The sequence below is a fragment of the Bos indicus x Bos taurus genome, chromosome 7 (assembly GCF_003369695.1).
Source record: "Bos indicus x Bos taurus breed Angus x Brahman F1 hybrid chromosome 7, Bos_hybrid_MaternalHap_v2.0, whole genome shotgun sequence".
NCBI lineage: Eukaryota > Metazoa > Chordata > Mammalia > Artiodactyla > Bovidae > Bos > Bos indicus x Bos taurus.
In genome coordinates this window covers 72,064,360-72,070,911 of record NC_040082.1, presented here as the reverse complement: position 1 = coordinate 72,070,911, position 6,552 = coordinate 72,064,360, and the positions used below count along the sequence as shown (strand labels likewise).

The window sequence follows — 6,552 nt, the reverse complement described above, 5'->3', positions numbered from 1 at the left end:
GCCAAAGAATTGATGCTTTTAAACTGTCGTGTTGGAGAAGACTCTTGAGAGTCTCTTGGACTGCAAGGAGATCCAACCAGTCCATCCTAAAGGAAATCAGTCCTGAATATACATTGGAAGGACTGATGCTGAGGCTGAAGCTCCAATACTTAGGCTGCCTGATGCAAAGAACTGACTCATTGGAAAAGACCCTCCCTGATGCTGGGAAAGAGTGAAGGCATGAAGAGAAGGGGATGACAGAGGATGAGATGGTTGGATGGCATCACCAACTTAATGGACATGAGTTTGAGTATGCTCTGGGTGTTGGTGATGGACAGGGAGGTCTGAAATGCTGTAGTCCTTGGGTTCACAAAGAATTGGATACAACTGAGTGACTGAAATGAACAAGGTGCTTGAGAAAATACCAGAATAAGGAAGTGGAGAGGGAAAGAGTCAGACTATAATGGACCTCTTACACCACAGTGGGCCATTTTAACTCTGTCCTGAAAGCAATGGGGAGTCAAAAGTTTTGTCAGTGAGGGGGTATAGTACAATGCCTGGCTGAAACAGACTGTATATGTCCTTACAAAATTATGATGTTGAAATCCTAATATCTCTGTTATGGTACTTGGAGGTGGGCCCTTTGGGAGGTGAATAGGTGATGAGGATGGTACCCTTATTAATGGGATTAGTGCCCTTATAAAAGAGATCCTAGAGAGCTCCCTCACCCTGTCTTCCGTGTGAGGACAGACTATCTATGAACCAGGAAAAAGGCCCCCACCTGACACCAGCTCTGCCAGCACTTCAGTCTTGGACATTCCAGCCTCAAGAACTATAAGAAATAAATGTTTGTCATTTAAGCTGCTCAATCTATCGTAGTTTGTTATAACAGCCCAAATGGACTAAGACACTGGCACATAGTGTAGTAGGCTCTAAATAAAGCCTGCTTACCTGATGTGACTAAAACTACTATGCCAGTTCAAGATCCATACTGATTTCTTGGAAATCCTTTGGTAGAGATGACAGAACTTCATTGATCATTTTAAGCCTTTCTAGATTTCATTAGATACATTAACTAGACTATATCACTCTGACTCACAATCAAATGTACAGACTATTAGCTGAAACTGGTTCTCAGAATTATAGGATCTAAAACTGGCTCTAGAAAAGCAGGATTGAAGTGATATAGTCTTACCGAGATGGAGACTACAGTGTAGTATCAATTTGTTAAATTACAGGAAAATGTGGGTCTTGGAATAAACCGGTAACAACTACCATGTATTATGTGCCAGGCAATGTGCAGGGTAGTTTGAGATTATTTTCGTTAATCTTCACAACCACCACCATTTAAAATGATTATCATTTTTTCATTTACAGATGAAGAAGCCGATTTACAAATGTGAAACAATTTACTTAAGGTCACATAAGTCATGGGAGCAGAATGGAGCAGTTGATGTCAAGCTGAGAACCTCACAGCTTTAAATGACTGCCTGTTTGTTTGTTTTTTTCCTCAGAGATTATTGAGGTTAATACCCAGCTGCTTGCCTCCGATATCATCTAGGTCCAAAACATCATGACCATCCACTGCCCCTCATATGGCTCTGACTATCCACCTCTTCTTCCCAAAGGGTGACTTGGTAGAGCTTAAAATGGTTAGAATCCCTAGACTGCCATGAGGGTGATGAGAAGCAGCAGTCTTAGCTGTTTACGCTAACTTGCCATACAGACATGCTCATTTTCTAAGTGGGTTATGACACTGAAAAAGTTGAGCAGCTCTACTTGAAACCTAATCTTCCTAATCTTCCTCCTCTCAAAATCGTCCGGAAATCCCAATCTAGGATCAGCAAACTCCACTATACCCTCAATCTATCCTTTGAAAGCCACTGAATTAAAATTTGGCATCTGCTGAAGACACTGCTTCCCAGAAGACACTAATAAAAATGACCCAGCCTGAGAAATAGATTAGGATTGTGGCAAAGATCATTCCCAGAGTGTGATTTTTCCACCATTTCCCTCAGGAACACCCACGCTGTTTTTTAGATTAATTTTTCAGGTTTGAGATAACACTTGTTAATATCCTGTTTAAAAAAAAAAATTAATCTATGGCCACTTCTAACAGCTAGAGATGTGTCTGCCTTATATAGGGTAACCCAGAAACCATCATGATCCCCACAACTGTGGCTTCATTGTTCCACCCTATCCACACTAGACATGTTTGTTTGTTTGTTTTCTGTTTTATTTTATTGATGCTTTGACGTCTTGGGCATTGTAGACCAGGATGAAACTGTCCCTCTCAGGGTTTGCTAATTTATAGAGACAGAAAACAACTTGCCTTCAATCACACTTTTTTGTGCAAACCAACCAATCCAAACCAGTATGCCTAACCACCTCCTTTATGGACTCTCATGCACCAAACCAATATTCTCACTGCCCTAAATCACCCAGGCCAGGTACCAGAAAACTAGGGATCACAACTAGGGATCACCTGTATGACCCAGAGCCCTGTTGAGATTATTCAAACTGGGACTTTCCTGATGGTCCAGTGGTTAAGAATCCACCTGCCAATGCAGGAGACATGGGTTCAATCCCTGGTGGGAGAGGATCACACGTGCCACAGGGCAACTAAGCCCGTGTGCTACAGCTACTGAGCTCATGCACCATAACTACTGAAGCCTGTGTGCCCTAAGAGCCCGTGCTCTGCCACAAGAGAAGCCACCACTATGAGAAGCCCACACACCACAAGTAAAGAGTAGCCCCCGATCACCACAGCTAGAGGAAGCCCACACACAACTAAGACCCAGCACAGCCAAAAATAAAAATAAATAAATATTTTAAAATAACAAAATTCTTTTTAAAAAAAAGAAAAATAAATTATTCAAAAGTAGCCAACTCAACCTCTTTCCTTGCCTCACCCATTCCTTCTTGTGGAAACTGTAATAAAGTCTTTGGCCAAAGCTTTCTCCACACACCTTCTGCCTCCTGGCCAACTTTCGGTATTAGGCCCTTGTATGTGCCTCTTGGGAACTCTGCATAATAAAACTTTCAATGGCATTGAACTCCTGTGTCACAACTCAGTCACCTCTATAAATTAAGTACTGGGCACAACCAAAACATCTGTCACTTCCGTTATAGCAGTTAACATATACTCTCAGATATTATGTATATAGTAGATACTTTCATCTCCAGAGTCTAACCTTCCTGAGAGCAGGAACCATATTTTACTAAAAAGCTCTGTAGTGTGGGTTTACATGCCTGAGAATGTACACAATCAGTGTTTATCCAACTGATTTGCTGAACCGTGGTCAATTCCTATCCCTTGGCAAAGCCATTTCCTTGCGACTGTTCTTCTCCCATAGCAACAGTACACCGTAGGATATGCAGAGAAGTGGTTCTCATTTTCCACAGGGAAGAAATAAAAAAGCCAGCCCCACAAACACAAGGCATTACCTAGACTGCTGGGTCCCAATAAGGAGTCCAGGCCTAGACCAACATTAGAGGCATTTACACGGAGACAAAGCAGAAAACTGGTAACACGGCTGTTTAGATACTCAGTGCTGTGGCTCAGGACTCTGCGTCAGTAACGACACAGGAGACAAATCATGACAGCATTCATTGGAGAATAAATGGAAATTATTTTGAGTATCTAACTGGATTGACAGTGAGGAACTGGGGATTGTTTTTCAAAAACCTAAAGCATCTTAACTATCTCATTCTCAAGATTTGTTCCATTGTGTTTTTTAAATTACATATGCTTGAGTTCTGGGACTTAAACAGAGATGCTCTCTATCCCTTGGTATTTCTAACTGAATAATTCAGATCCCCTGGAGATGGAGATGGCAAACCACTCTAGTATTCTTGCCTGGAAAATCCCATGGACAGAGGAGCCTGGTGGGCTACAGTCCACAGGGTTGCAGAGTCAGACATGACTAAAGCAACTTAGCAAGCAGCAAAATGCAAATATAAATATCTAGAAATCCTCTTTAAGATAAATAAGTAACATGCAGTCATTGGTTTTTAGGTCATCTGGTATTGGCAAAAAGCCATGGATTTGCAGTTTGAGGACTGGTATGTTCAAGTACAAGAGTGACTAGGCTCTGTCACTAATCAGCTGTGTGACCCTGATAAAACCTTTACCTCTCTGCCTTTATTGACAAATAAGAATCTATCATAAGAGAACTACCCTGACGATTAAATGTTAAAGGTGCTTCATCTGCTTCTGGGTGAGAGCCATGGCAGTGGCAAATTCAAGCCCTGTCAATCCCATGGTATTCTTTGATGACAGCATTGGCGGCCAGGAAGTTGGCCACATGAAGACTGAACTCTTTGCAGACATTGTGCCTAAGACTGCCGAGAATTTTAGGCAGTTCTACACAGAATTCAGAAAAGATGGGGTTCCAATAAGCTACGAAGGGAGCACCTTCCACAGGGTCATAAAAGATTTCATGATTCAGGGTGGAGATTTTGTTAATGGAGATGGTACTTGAGTCACCAGTATCTACTGGGGGCCATTCGCAGATGATAATTTTAAGCTTAGATACTCAGCTCCAGGCCTGCTTTCCATGACAAACAGCGGTCCCAGTACAAATGGCTGCCAGCTTTTCATCACCTGCTCTGAGTGTGATTGGCTAGATGGGAAGCTCATGGTGTTTGGAAAAATCATTGATGGACTTTTGGTGATGAGAAAGATTGAGAATGTTCCCACAGGCCCCAACAATAAGACCAAGCTGCCTCTGGTGATCTCACAGTGTGGGGAGATTTAGTCCAGAGGGAGACTGAATCTCAGACCCTCTTCCTCTGCCACTGCAGGCCTTCCCTTGTTTGATGTGATACTTTGAGTAAGATAACTTGGATCGGCCCCTCTGGAGGCTTCCCTGATGGCTGCTGCCCCATTTGATCAAGAGACCTTGGAGGCATCACAGATTCAGAACCCAAGATTTTATGTGTAAGTCAACTGTAAATAAAATCATTTTAATGTTAAAGGTGCTTCATAAACTATAAAGCACTGCACAAACATCAGTCATCTCTTGCACTGGAAGCTCCAGAGCCTAGCATGAGACCTGACACAGAGCTAGAATTCAAAATTCATAGAGCTAAATGAGTAACTGATGAGTTCTGTGATCTCAGGCAACAAAAATCTCTTCTCTACGTCCTCCTCCTCCTCCTTTGATATCACTGTCACCCTTGTTCACTGGACTACAGTCATACTGTCCATTTTCTTGTCCTCCTAAATAGTGAGCTTACTCCTGCCTCAGGGCCTTTGTACCTACTCTTTCCTCTGCCTGGATCACGCTTCCTCAGCTCTTTGCACAGCCATTCCATTCTCCTCAGTCAGGTCTTAAGCCAACTGTCATTTCTTCAGAGGCTTTCTCTTACCACCCTAACTAATGTTCCTCTCCTATCATTCACTCAATATATACTCCTGTTTTATTTTCTCTACCTATTGACTTATTACACTCTCCTTCACGAGAATAAAAAACACTCTACTAGAGATTCCTTGTCTTTTTTTTTTTAAATAATTTATTTGTTTGGCTGTACCAGGTCTTAGTTGTGGCATGTGGGATACTAGATATTCATTGCAGCATGGTGGTTCTTTAGTTGCAGCTAGGGATCTAGTTCCCTGACCAGGAATTGAACCTGAGCCCCCTGCATTAGGGGTGCAAAGTCTTAACCACTGAACCACCAGGGAAGTCCCTCCTATGTCTGTCTTGTTCACCACTGTATTCCAATACCCCAAAACATGTAGCTTATAGAAAACTCTCAACAAACATTTGAATAAATAAGACTGAAATAACTTTATATCAAAAGTTTCATTTATTCAACAAATATTTTGTATGCATCTATGAGGATTCAGGCTTTATTTCAAAGTGGTGGAGATTCAACTGAGAACAAAACAGACAAAATTCCTGCTTTCTTGGGGCTTGCCTTCTAGTGGGGAAACAAACAACAAATAAAAAGTGAAGTACATGCTGTATCTGATAGTAAGTTTTAAGGAGAAAAAGAGAGCAGTAAAGGAGGATATGAAGTGTATGTGGAGGGGCACACAAAAATGAGACTGAGCCATGAGGATATGTGGGGGAAGTGCATTCCAGAACAGGGTAAGTGGGACAGGAATGAAGGGGTTGGAGGCTAACACAGTAGGTGATAAGGTCAGGAGGTTAAGAAAATTCATATTGTATAGTGCCCTATCGACTAAACCAAAGACTTTGACTTTTACAAAAGAATTATGAGAAGGTTTTGGAGAATTTAAGCATGGGGTATCATGATATGGTTTGCTTTTAAGAGGATCTCTGGGTCTGCTGTTTGGGGAATACCTGAAAGGTAAGTGAAGGGATCAGTAAGGACATTACAAATACCATAGCAAGAGATCGGGGCTCCGAAAGACTAGGGAAGGAGGAGGTGTGGGGTTGGAAGATTACATTTTGACTTTTGACAGTTACTTTGGAGTGGAGTTTAGAGAGAGTTGTGACCTAGGCGTCAGCACCTGGAACTCAAATGGTACCTAATATAAAAGTAATCGAGTCCCAGCTCTGCCACTTACTAGTAGCAAACTCGTGAGTTAATCATTTCTAGGTT

At 41.9% G+C, this 6,552-nt stretch overlaps 1 non-coding gene and 1 pseudogene across 1 annotated transcript; one reads left to right on the top strand and one right to left on the bottom strand.

Annotated features, from left to right (window-relative positions):
* Window positions 1–4,208: 4,208 nt before the first annotated feature.
* Window positions 4,209–4,752, top strand: LOC113896611 (annotated as a pseudogene).
* An 840-nt stretch (window positions 4,753–5,592) lies between these two features.
* TRNAR-CCU lies at window positions 5,593–5,665 on the bottom strand. The gene has a single exon. It is a non-coding gene; the product is annotated as a tRNA-Arg (tRNA).
* Window positions 5,666–6,552: the final 887 nt, after the last annotated feature.